At 42.4% G+C, this 13,534-nt stretch overlaps 1 protein-coding gene across 26 annotated transcripts in view; it reads left to right on the forward strand.

Moving 5' to 3' along the window:
- Positions 1–13,534, forward strand: part of EIF2B3 (eukaryotic translation initiation factor 2B subunit gamma) — a 143,848-nt gene that overhangs the window by 72,317 nt on the left and 57,997 nt on the right. The window lies entirely within an intron of this gene.

Genomic DNA, 13,534 nt, shown 5'->3' on the forward strand with positions numbered 1-13,534 from the left:
GAAGAAATAGTCTCCCCAACAAGCTGTTCAGTCATCAGACAGTACTGGTCACTTCACTCCAGGGGGCCCACATTCTACAACCTCAGTGGATTTGAAGATACCACGACTCCTTTCCTCCATGTCAAATTGATGCATTCATGACTTGGAGATGCATTATAAGGAGTAGAAAAGAGTGTTGCTGGTAGAAAGAGCATGTACTGGAAATTAAAGTCTAGAGATTTTGAAATTGAGTTTTGAGACCAATCAGGTATATGACCTTGAGCAAATAACTTTGCTTCTCTAAACCTCAGTTTCCCTGACTGAAATTGGCTTAGTTTTTCTTTAAAGACGCCTCTCCAGCTCTCAGATTCCTGTGTTATTTCTGAAAGACATGTGTTTTTAATAATTCATAAGTAAAAGGTGTTTGTGCCAAATATTTAATAAGAAAGTCATGTAACTTCTCTAGTATTATGTTGTTTTCTTTTGAGCACTAGTCAAGGTTTTTCACTAGAAGGATAATGATAATATTAAAACAAACTTCTAAAGGATATCTTTTAAAATGGAATAAAATGTTTATACGTTCATCTTGTTTAAGTTTAGACATTTTTTTAACTCACTTCTTTAAAGTGATGTAGATTACTTGTAAAAGAACTTTCATGTCAGTGTCCTGAAACTTCTTCTTTTGGACTGGCTACAGACTTCAGAGGAAAATCTTCCGGTCTCCTTTCTAGGTGTGTAAAAGCTCTGGTGACAATTCCTGATTATTTCAGGGCTTCTGGAGTACAAATCAGGTTGCTGTTCAGCTTTCCTTATGGCCATTTTGGGATTCAGCTTTTGGATATGCTGAATCTGCCACCACCATCCTACTTTCCAGCTTCCAAAATTGTTTCACTATTCTCTCTTCTCTTAATCTTTGTCCTTGGAGTTTATACTCTTCCAAAAAACAACGAGGACAACAACAAAAACCCTTTACTGTCACTTTAATGAGCTTTCAAAAGGAATAGGGCTGGGGCACCTGGGTGGCTCAGGGGTTGAGCATCTACCTTTGGCTCAGGTTGTGATCCCGGCATCCTGGGATGATCCCTGCATCAGGCTCCCCAGGGAGCCTGCTTCTTCCTCTGCCTGTGTCTCTGCCTCTCTCTCTATGTCTTTCGTGAATAAATAAATAAAATCTTAAAAAAAAAGAAAAGGAATAGGGCTAGGGTGCCTGGGTGGCTCAGTAGGTTAACTGTCTGCCTTTGGCTCAGTTTGTGGTCCCGGGTCCTTAGATGGAGCCCTGGAACCCTTATGTTATGTCAGGGCTCCCTGCTCAGCAGGGAGTCTGCTTCTCTCTCTCCCGCTGCCCCTCCCTGCTGCTCATGGTCACTCTCTCAAGTAGACGAATTTTTTAAATCTTAAAAAAAAAAGAAGGAACAGGGCTTAATGCCTGTGTTTAATCTGCCATCTTTACCTAGAAGCCTGTTTCCTTCATTTCAGTCTCTTTCAGTTCCTTGCTTTCGCCCCTCCTTCCCTCTTTCTCTTTTTCCTCTTTTTATCCCTCATTTCCTTCTTCATCCAGTCTAGACCCTGCGGTGTGTGACTTCAGTCATTTCCCCTCCATATCCTTGCTCACTGTCCTTTTGCTATATCCACCCTCATAACCCTCAACTTTGGATTACTTTAACATCTATTATTTTGTCTCCTCCTACATCTGTTTTGTTCAAGTCACCAGGAAAGATATTATGCAGGTTGTAAACTGGCACCACTATAAATTCATGGTTCCAATCTTAGCTGAACCCTTAAAGCCACTCTGAATTCTTGCACATTTCTCCTGAAACACTCTTCCACTTCTCTTAGCAGTTATTGTCAACCATCACCACCTTCCTATCTTAGAAAATTACTTGCCTCCTCCTCCTTCGAGAAAATCCTGGCTATCAGATACTGATTTTCCCAGCACACTACCCCTATCCGTAATTTTTTTTTAATAATTTTTTTTAAATTTTTATTTATTTATGATAGTCACACAGAGAGCGAGAGAGAGGCAGAGACACAGGCAGAGGGAGAAGCAGGCTCCATGCACCAGGAGCCCGACGTGGGATTCGATCCTGGGTCTCCAGGATCGCGCCCTGGGCCAAAGGCAGGCGCCAAACCACTGCGCCACCCAGGGATCCCCCCTATCCGTAATTTTATCTTTACCCAGACCTACCTTCACTTTCTTTTCTCTAGCCTTAGAGGAAGAAGTTTCCTGATCCCCTCACTTAATGCCTGTTTCCCCTGGAACCTTGTTCTGTGAGTTTTTCTAGCACTCTCCCAATTTTCAACTTGCTTTCTACTACTACTTTCCCCCCTACACCTATAAACACATAGCTTGTAAGATAAGGCACAAATTCCTAAAGGCTCTTAGTCATCTAACCATGCCTGCCCCTTTCATCCTTATATCTCACCATTCCACCTACAACCCCTGCTCAACACTCTGACCTATAGGATGGAGAGGTGCTTGTAGTTCTGTGACTTCTGCTTTCTTTTTCAAGCTTCTGTCCTTTTGTTTTCACCATTCCTAACCTTCCTTCAGCCAGCTACCCTTCTCTACCTGGCTAAATACCTGTTCTTCTTTCAAGACTAAGTTCATATATTACTTCTCTATAAAGCTGTTTCTGACCCTGTTTGCACTAGGCAAAAGGTTTTAAGTAGGAGAATGATGTGACCAGATTTCCCTTTTGAAAAGGTAACTCTGGGTGTAGTGTGAAGAATGGATTGGCATTTGGTAAGAGGATATAGAGAGACTAGGTAAGGGAGGGTATTCTAGTAATCCAAGTGAGAAATAATGGTGGTTTGAACTAGGATATTGACAGTGGAGATGGAGAAAAGTGGATAAATTAGAGAAGGACTAAGCAGGTAAAAACTGAGGAGTTCATGTGTGTGATTGAACCTTGGGGCTAAGATGTGGGAAGGTGTCAGGAATGATTCACATTTCTGGTTTGAGCAGCAAGATAAATCAAGAGATGGGAGCAACTAAGTTTGTAGAGATAAGATCCAAAGTTCAGTTTGGGATATGCTGAATTTGAGGTACTTTTAGGATATCCAGGTAAAAGTGTCAGTAAGAGAGACGCCTGTGTGGCCCAGTGGTTGAGCATCTGCCTTTGGCTCAGGACGTGATCCCAGAATTCCAGGATCAAGTTGTTGTACCCATGCCCCTCTCCCCACCCATCTCCCCCCACCATCAGGCTCCCCGCAGGGGGCCTGATTCTCCTTCTGCCTATGTCTCTGCCTCTTTCTCTGTATCTCTCCTGAATAAATTAATAAAATCTTCCTTTATTTTTTAAGTATTTAATTTATTTATTCATGAGAGACACACAGAGAGGCAGAGACATAGGCAGAGGGAGAAGCAGGCTCCCCACGGGGAGCCCTATGTGGGACCTGATCTCAGAACTCTAGGATCACGACCGGAGCCAAAGGCAGCCACTCAACCACTGAGCCACCCAGGCGCCCCAATAAAATCTTTTTTTAAAAAAAGTGTAACAGGGATCCCTGGGTGGCGCAGGGGTTTGGCGCCTGCCTTTGGCCCAGGGCGCGATCCTGGAGACCCGGGATCGAATCCCACATCGGGCTCCCGGTGCATGGAGCCTGCTTCTCCCTCTGCCTATGTCTCTGCCTCTCTCTCTCTCTCTCTCACTGTGTGCCTATCATAAATAAATTTTAAAAAAATTTTTAAAAATGAAATGAACACTGATCGAATCACGTAGAAGAAAAGAAAAGAGAATTAGGAACAAACTTAGACCAGCTAGAGGATCAAGGGCCTCCAAAGGAAACATAGAACAGAAAATAGAAGAAAAAAGGAAAACCAAGAGAACATAACATTGCAGGAGCCAGAGTGAGGAAGTAGCAGTAGTGTTGATATTGAGGTTAGGTAAGATGATAATTTAAAAATGATCACTGTGTGGGATCCCTGGGTGGCGCAGCGGTTTGGCGCCTGCCTTTGGCCCAGGGCGCGATCCTGGAGACCCAGGATCAAATCCCACGTCAGGCTCCCGGTGCATGGAGCCTGCTTCTCCCTCTGCCTGTGTCTCTGGCTCTGTCTCTCCTTCTATCTCTCAAGAATAAATAAATTAAAATAAATAAATAAATAAATAAATAAATAAAATAAAAATGATCACTGTGTGACAGACAGATCCCTAGAATGGTACCTGGCAAATAAGAGGGTTTGATAAACAATAGATGGATAGCTGTGATAGCAGAGAGACAAATTATGATGCTATTGCAGAAACCTAGACAGGAGAAAGGTTTACTGGGCCAGCATGGTAGCCTGTCATTAAATGTGCATTAGGATTAAGTGTCCAATACAAGTCTGCAAGGTAAGAACACCTTATGTATTTGTGTTGTGTACTGGATCCAAAGAAAAAGTTCTTAATTTTGTTAGACAAGGTACCATTTTTTTTTTTAGCAGTTTCCTTTCTTTAAAGATGTCTTTTTTTTTTTTCTTTTTTTAAGATTTTATTTATTTATTTGACACAGAGAGAGAGAGAGCACTACGGGGAGCAGCAGAGGGAGAGGAAGAAGAGGTTCCCCATTGAGCAGGGAGCCCAATGTGTGGCTCCATCCCAGGACCTCGGGATCACGGCCTGAGCCAAAGGCAGATGGTTAACCCAACTGAACCAGCCAGCCCAAAGATTTTGTCTTTTACCACTAAATTGCATTACTACTGAGCTGGCAGTTTTGCTGATGCCTTCCCTGCTTTGGAAGGCTTGCCCATACATTTTTTTCTTTCTCGATTGGCCATGCACATTTCTTCTCTCATTCTTCACAGCAAGGTTCAAACACATAATCTTTCTAATTATTAACATCTAGGAGAGGGCAGCCCCGGTGGTGCAGCAGTTTAGTGCCACCTGCAGCCTAGGGCATGATCCTGGAGACCCTGGATCGAGTTCCACGTCAGGCTCTCTGCATGGTGCCTGCTTCTCCCTCTGCCTGTTTCTCTGCCTCTCTCTCTGTGTGTGGATAGCTGTGATAGCAGAGGGACCAAACCTCTGTGTGTCTCTATGAATAAATAAATAATCTTTTTAAAAAAAAAAACATCTAGGAGAAGAAGAGATTGGAGAACAAATATTCTAGAATAAGCAGATGCAACTCTAGTGAGGTTTTTTTTTTTTTTTAAGATTTATTTATTTATTTATTCCTGATAGAGAGAGAGAGAGAGGCAGAAAGGCAGAGACACAGGCAGAGGGAGAAGCAGGCTGCATGCTGGAGCCCAACGCGGGACTCAATCCCGGGACTCCAGGATTGCACCCCGGGCCAAAGGCAGGCTCTAAACCACTGAGCCACCCAGGGATCCCCTCTAGTGAGTTATTTTAGAGAATCTTTATCAATTGATGGCATTATCATTCTGAATGTTTACAGATCAATCTTGAGTAGGATTCAGAATACTCACCATTACTGAAAATAGTTCATTACTTGTGTGGGACCACATGTTATGCTATGTACATAGAAGGCAAATGAAAAAGACTTACTGGGTTCATTAATCTGTAACTTTACCACAGTGAACATTAATGGATCAGATCTGTTTACTAAACTTAGGATAGTTTCACTAGACAGTAAAGCTTTCCACTTCCTTGTTAAAAATATATATATAAAGTAAAAATGATCACTGTGTTTTACTAAAATGGAAGCCATTAGTGACCTTATTGAAGTGGGTAGAATGGAAGGTGATGAAATGGTGATAGCCCACTGGAAAATGCTTTTGATAATTTGTGAAGCATAGGAGAGAGAAAGGACTGAGGGAGGAAAAGGGAGGCTAGAAAAAGGATATTTTAATTTTGAAAAAAACAGAACATGCATTAAGGTTATACAAGCGATGTTTCCTATTTGGCAGCCCTTGAGGGTCCATCCAGCCTCTCTCTTTCTAAAGCTGCTGTGTGAGAGCTGGATTGAGAGAAGAAGATCCTCAACTGCTACCCTATCAGAGGCATAACTGTTACATTGGGACTAGCTCTCTTATTCAGTAGTCTGTCCCATTCCTATCCCATCTTCTCATTCCCTGCTGTGCACCTAAGCTTGCCAACTCTTCTGAACTTATCAGGAATATTCTGGAGTACACCCAGACTCATCAGGCCTTTCCTGAAGTCTCCTAACTTTTGTGTCCAATGAGTCTGTATCTCTTATCAGAACGTATACTCTTTCAGGACATTCAATAAGCATTATTTCATGCTTGCCTTATAAGGCACTGTTCTGGACATTATGCTGCTTATAATTAAGATCTGGTCTCGAATCTTCCTTCCCTGAAAGATGTGATAGTTACACATCATGAATGGAACATTAGTACGTAAGAGATTTTTTCTGATGAAATTCTGTATTTAGAAGGGAAAAAACTCACTAGATTAGGAGAATCAGGAAAAATTTTAGAAGAAAATGACTTTTGAGACTGGAGCTTTAAGAATTTATACATTTTAGGAGTAGTTGGTGCACATGGATAGAGACAGTCTTTCTAGAAGGAACCATATGAGCAAGGGCACAGAGAAAGGAGAGCAAAACAACTAGGTCACTTAGTTTCTCTGAAGCATAATAATATTATATGAAAGCATCTAGTATAAGCAAAAGGGAAGTCTTAAGGGTTTACAAAAATTAGTGATTACTAGGTTATATTTGTGTTTCATTTAATATTATAGACCTAATACCGTTCTGTGCCTAACACATATCGGTCACTCAGGAGAAATTTTTTTTACTCAACTGTTGAATCCCAAAGGGTAGGGAGTGCATGGCAGGTTGTCTTGTAATGACTTTTTTTTTTTTGTAATGACTTTTTAATTTGTTGTAACTCTAGCCATGTAAAGACTAGAACCAGGCTTTGACAAATGAACCCCTGAGTGATCCTTTTTTTTTTCTTTTTTTTTTAAAGATAGATTTATTTATTTATTTATTTATTTATTTATTTATTTATTTATTTATTTATTTATTTATTTATGATAGAGAGAGAGAGAGAGAGAGAGAAAGAGGCAGAGACACAGGAGGAGGGAGAAACAGGCTCCATGCCGGGAGCCCGATCCCGGGACTCCAGGATCGCGCCCGGGCCAAAGGCAGGCGCTAAACCGCTAAGCCACCCAGGGATCCGCCCCCCCCGCCGCCCCCCCCCCCCCCCCCCCCCCCCCCCCCCCGTGATCCTTAACGGGTCCCTTGCCTCTGGCCATCTACATAACCAACTTGAAACTAGATCTGAAAGACAGTAGGAATAATGCTTTGTGTCCTGGAAGAATTAAGGACTGAAAGATAGATGTGCTAAAAGGTCTTGCTAGGTCAGGAGTGCAAATTAATATGTCAATTTTTACCCACTTTCTATAGAGGGTTTAAATCTTGTTTATTAAATTTTTTTTTAATTTTTATTTATTTATGATAGTCACAGAGAGATAGAGAGAGAGGCAGAGACACAGGCAGAGGGAGAAGCAGGCTCCATGCACCGGGAGCCCGATGTGGGATTCGATCCCGGGTCTCCAGGATCGCGCCCTGGGCCAAAGGCAGGCGCCAAACCGCTGCGCCACCCAGGGATCCCTAAATTCTTTTTTTTAAATATTTATTATTTATTCATGAGAGACCCACAGAGAGAGAGAGGCAGAGACACAGGCAGAGGGAGAAATAGGCTCCATGCAAGGAGCCTGACATGGGACTCAATCTCGGGACTCCAAGATCACGCCCTGGGCCAAAGGGAGGCGCTAAACCACTGAGTGACCCAGGCATCCCTATTAAATTCTTTAGACATAATGGACCAGGCAGTTTAGAAAAATAACTTGAGAGACAGTTCTTTTTTCCGGGCTTGTCTTTGAGTAGGAGCTCTTTGTCAATGAGACTATGCAGATTGCTGTCTAGGGCACCTCTTGTGAAGGGTGATGGACATTCCAGACCTCAGCCAGTTCCAGCATTCTGGGCTAGAATGACAGGGAGGATGAGCAGCCATGTGATCCTATCTAGGAAGGCTTTGCTGACTCATATGTTAATGTTAGACATGTGGTTCTCATCTCTTTAATCTAGTAATCACTAATTTTTGTAAACCTTTGAAGACTTCCCTTTACATATATTGAATGATTTCATATTATATTCTATGCTTCAGAGAAACTAAGTGACCTAATTAGTCATGTGGTCCACAAGCCTGTCTAGGAAGGCTTTGCCGACTCTTGTGTTAATGTTAGACATGTGGGGGCAGCCCCAGTGGCTCAGCGGTTTAGTGCCGCCTATGGCTCAGGGCGTGATCCTGGAGACCTGGGATCGAGTCCCACGTCGGGCTCCCTGCATGGAGCCTGCTTCTCCCTCTGCTTGTGTCTCTGCCCCTCTCTCTCTCCTCTCTGTGTATTCTCATGAATAAATAAATAAAATCTTTTTTAAAAAATGTTAGACATGTGGTCTATATGATAGTTTTTTTAAGATTTAATTTATTCATAGGAGACACAAAGAGGCAGAGACCTATAGAGACCTATAAAAATAACCCTGATAGTTATTTTTATAAGTCAATTTACTAGAGCTAGGCTCTAGTACCCAGTTTTTCAGTTAAATGCTAATCTAGGTGTTACTCTGTAGATATTTTGTAGATGTGGCTAATATAAAAAAACCTCTCAATTTTAAGTGAAGAAGACTATCTTGGTTAATCTGTGTGGGGGTCATCCAATCAGTTGAAAGGCTTTTAAACCTAATGAGGGGTACCTGACTGGCTCTATCAGTAGAGCATGTGACTCCTGATCTCAGGGTCATGAGTTTGAGCCGCATATAAAAGATTACTTAATAGGAGATCCCTGGGTGGCTCAGCGGTTTAGCACCTGCCTTTGGCCCAGGGCGCGATCCTGGAGTCCCAGGATCAAGTCCCATGTCGGGCTCCCGGCATGGAGCCTGCTTCTCCCTCCTCCTGTGTCTCTGCCTCTCTCTCTCTCTCTCTCTCTCTCTCTCTCTCTGTCTATCATAAATAAATAAATCTTTAAAAAAAAAAGATTACTTAATAAATAAAAATAAACCTAATCGAACTAGAAAATTAATTGTAAGTAATACAGAATTAATTCACAAACCTATCCTTAAGGTTCTGTTCTTCCAGGACCACTTCTTTTTTATTTATTTTTTAAAAGATTTTATTTATTTATTCATGAGAGACACACACACAGAGAGAGGGAGAGAGAGAGAGAGAGAGAGAGAGAGAGGCAGAGACACAGGCAGAGAGAGAAGCAAGCTCCATACAGGGAGCCTGATGCAGGACTCGATCTCGGGACTCCAGGATCATGCCCTGGGCCAAAGGCAGATGCTCAACCACTGAGCCACCCAGGGATCCGCACTTCTTTTTTTTTTATTTTTTACGTAGCCTCCATGCCCAACGTGGAGCTGAACTCATGACCCTGAGATCAAGAGTTGCATGCTCTACCAACTGAGCCAGCCAGGCGCCCCTTTTTAGGACTAGTTCTGACAGCAATTTTTAAATCAATCAGAGAAACAGAACTACTGTGAGTGATACAGAATAAGGATTTATTATACAATTGTGAAAACTGGTAGAGCAGTGTATGCATGCTATTGCTTCTATGTCTAGTGTTCAGAGTGAGATTGCTATTAGTCAGCCAGACCAACAGTCAGAAAGGAAAGCTGGATGTGGACAAGAGCAAGAACAAACAGGGACCCACAAGGACAAACTGGAACCTACATATATCTGTCACCACCTTCAGCCTCATTGCTGTGGGGGACCCGCAGGAGAAGCTGGCATCCTTCACCACAGAACTACACAATAATTGGCTCAGGACTCAAGAGAAGCTAAAGGAAGATATCTGATAGGGTCTAGAAGAGCTGTAAGTCTGGATATTGTTCCATGCCTACTATATGAGTGACATCATGAGCAAGTTGCCAGTATGCCACACCATCCACTGACCTTTAGAACATAAAAAATGTGGCTGAGGCTTTACTTCTGCCTTGTATTTTTTTTTAAATTTTTTTAGAAGACTTTATTCATTTATTCATGAGAGACAGAGAGAGAGAGGCAGAGACACAAGCAGAGGGAGAAGCAGGCTCCATGCAGGGAGCCCGATGTGGGACTCAATCCTGGGACTCCAGGATCACACCCTGGGCCAAAGGCAGGTGCTCAACCACTGAGCCACCCAGGCATCCCGTATTTTTTTTTTTTTTTAAGATTTTATTTATTTAACAAAGAGCAAACAAAAGGAGAGGGAGAAGCAGGCTTCCCACTAAGCAGGAAGCCTGATGCAGGGCTCAGTCCCAGATCATGATCTGAGCCAAAGGCAGATTCTTAATTGAGCTCCCAGACGCCTCAGTCCAAATGCTTTAATATGACGTGTAAGCATCATAGAAGGCTTTTCAGGATCTGACCTCTGGCTGCCTGCCTCTGCAGCTTGAACCTTTATCATTGTATCTTGGAATTTTTTTTTATACCTCTTTGCCTTTATTGACCCTAGCACTCAAATAAAATATATTTTTCCTACTTTGCCTACCTCATAAGTTTCTCATCTTGCAGAGCCAACCTCCAGCTTCATCCATCCCTGTAAAACTTTATCACATTCCTGCTTTCTTAGACAGCTCATTGCATCCTCTTCTGTACCAGCTGCCTACATAATAATATATGTATTGTATACCATGTTATACTATACAATGGGCTTTTTTGACATGTAGTCTTCCCTACTAGATTTTGAGCTGCTGAGGGCAACATCTGTTTATTTCAACTCTTGTATTTTTACCAAGCTCATGATACCATGGCTCATGATAATAATAATAACAGTTGTCAGTTAATGGGTACCTAATGTATCACAAGTACCATTCAATGTACTTTGAGTAATTTCTTTTTTTTTTTTTCTTTGAGTAATTTCTAATCATCCTAATAATTCTGTATTAGGTAGGTAATATGATCAATCTCCACATTTGTTGTATAAAATTAGTGAATATATTAATCTAAGATTAAAAGTTGCAATCAGGGATCCCTGGGTGGCGCAGTGGTTTGGCGCCTGCCTTTGGCCCAGGGTGCGATCCTGGAGACCCGGGATCGAATCCCACGTCGGGCTCCCGGTGCATTGAGCCTGTTTCTCCCTCTGCCTGTGTCTCTGCCTCTCTCTCTCTCTCTCTCTCAATGACTAATTCAACTTACATCTAAGCTCTCTCTCTCTGTGACTATCATAAATAAATAAAAATTTTTAAAAAAAGTTGCAATCATTTTCCAACTGCTCTTAAGGCAGTGGAACCTTTTCTTTAGGTGAAATCTTATGGAAAAGCTTAAGACATAAAACAAAGAACATGGAATTTTTCTGATTCAGTTTTCCTGTAGTTTCCTAAAGTACCTCTACGAAACTCTGGAACTTTGAAGTACAACACTTCATTTTAAAATAAGGAAACTAGCATGAAGAAAGATTTTTCCATATGTAGTGGCAAGGTGAAAGCCAGAACCCTGGGGGATCCCTGGGTGGCTCAGTGGTTTAGCGGCTGCCTTCGGCCCAGGGCATGATCCTGGAGTCTTGGGATCGAATCCCACATTGGGCTCCCTGCACAAAGCCTGCTTCTCCTTCTGCCTGTGTCCTTGTCTCTCTGTGTCTCTCATGAATAAATAAATAAAATCTTAAAAAAAAAAAAAACCCAGAACCCTGACTTTCAACTCAGTGCTACACCAAACCGCCTTTTAATTTTGATTTAGTACACTGTTAAATCAGTGATATCCATCACAGAATATAAATTGCCATTAGTCTCAAGATACTAAATATGCTAGAGACATAGGAGATGATTCTGTTTTATTTACCTCTACTTTGACCTATACATATAACCTGACATCTACTTCCTTTATTTATTTATGTTTAAGTAAGTTCTATGCCTAATGTGGGGCTTGAACTCACAACCCTGAAATCAAGATTTACATGCTCTACTGACTGAGCCAGCCCAGGTACCCAAGACCTACTTCTTTAGAATAAAGATCAAGGGACACCTGGGTGGCTCAGTGGTTGAGCATCTGCCTTCAGCTCAGGGTATAATTGGGGTCCAGGATCAAGTCCCACGTCGGTGTTCTTATGGGAAGCCTGCTTCTCCCTCTGCCTATGTCTCTGCCTCTCTTTCTCTGTCTCATAATAAATAAATAAAATCTTAAAAAAAAAAAGAATAAAGATCAAAATCCTTAATGTGGCCTAAAACCTCTGTAGCTTCATCTTGTGCCTCTCCTCGTTTTGTGTGTTTTATCACTACGGGGCAGCTATAGTTCCTCACACTCACCAGTCGGCCTCAAGATCTTGGTGCTTGTTTTCTCGGCCAGGGTGCCCATCTCAGTTTCTCCACCCCTTTCACCTGGCTAATTCCTGCTCATCTTTCAAGTCTAAGCTTAAACAGAAGTTTCCCATCATCTTCCAGCCTAGGCAAGATCCCTTGTTACACTCTTCCATAACATTCTATGCTTGCCATTCATTTACTGCATACCTAAAATAATTCATTTCCATTACACTGTACACTTCATGCAACTTTTTTTTTTTTTAAGATTTTATTTATTTATTCACAAGAGACACAGAGAGGCAGAGACACAGGCAGAGGGAGAAGCAGGCTCCCTGTGGGGAGCCCAATGCGGGACTTGATCCCGAGTCTCCAGGATCACACCCTGGGCTGAAGGTGGCGCTAAACTCCTGAACTACCAGGGCTGCCCTTCATGCAATTTTCATGTCCATTTTGTTCACTGCAATATCCCATATGCTTGGCATAAAGTAGTTATTCAGTGAATATAAGCGCTAGAGACTGTTGGCTAGAGGTGTGAATTGATTGCTTTTTTTTTAAGATTTTTTTTCTTTTTTTTTTAATTTTTATTTATTTATGATAGTCACAGAGAGAGAGAGAGAGAGAGAGAGGCAGAGACACAGGCAAATGGAGAAGCAGGCTCCATGCAGCAGGAGCCCAACGTGGGATTCGATCCCGGGTCTCCAGGATCGTGCCCTGGGCCAAAGGCAGGCGCTAAACTGCTGCGCCACCCAGGGATCCCTTTTTTTAAAGATTTTATTTATTTATTCATGAGAGACACAGAGGGAAAGAGACAGAGACAGGCAGAGGGAGAAGCAAGCTCCATACAGGAAGCCCAATGTGCGGCTCGTTCCTGGGACCCCGGGTCACGCCCTGAGTCAAAAGCAGATGCTCAACCACTGAGCCACCCAGGTGTCCCAATTTTTTTTTTTTTTTTAAGATTTTACTTATTTTTCATGAGAGACACAGAGAGGTAGAGACATCAGCAGAGGGAAGAGCAGGCTCCCTGGAGAGGGCCTGATGTGGGACTCATCTCAGGATCCCGAGATCAGGACCTGAGCCAAAAGCAGACGCTCAACAACTGAGCTACCCAGGAATCCTGAATTAATTGCTTTTAACGTGAACTAAAATAATTTCCTTTTGTTTTTCAGTCAGTACATTGAGGAGCAGCACTTAGAACTTTTTTTTTTCCTTAGATTTTACTTATTTATTCATGAGAGACACAGAGACATAGCAGAGGAAGAAGCAGGCTCCCTAAGAGGAGCCCAGTGCAGAACTTGATCCCAGGACCCGAATCACAACCTGAGCCAAAGGCGTCTAGACGCTCAACCACTGAACTATGCAAGTGCTCCAACACTTA

The sequence above is a fragment of the Vulpes vulpes genome, chromosome 10 (genome assembly GCF_048418805.1).
Source record: "Vulpes vulpes isolate BD-2025 chromosome 10, VulVul3, whole genome shotgun sequence".
Classification (NCBI taxonomy): domain Eukaryota; kingdom Metazoa; phylum Chordata; class Mammalia; order Carnivora; family Canidae; genus Vulpes; species Vulpes vulpes.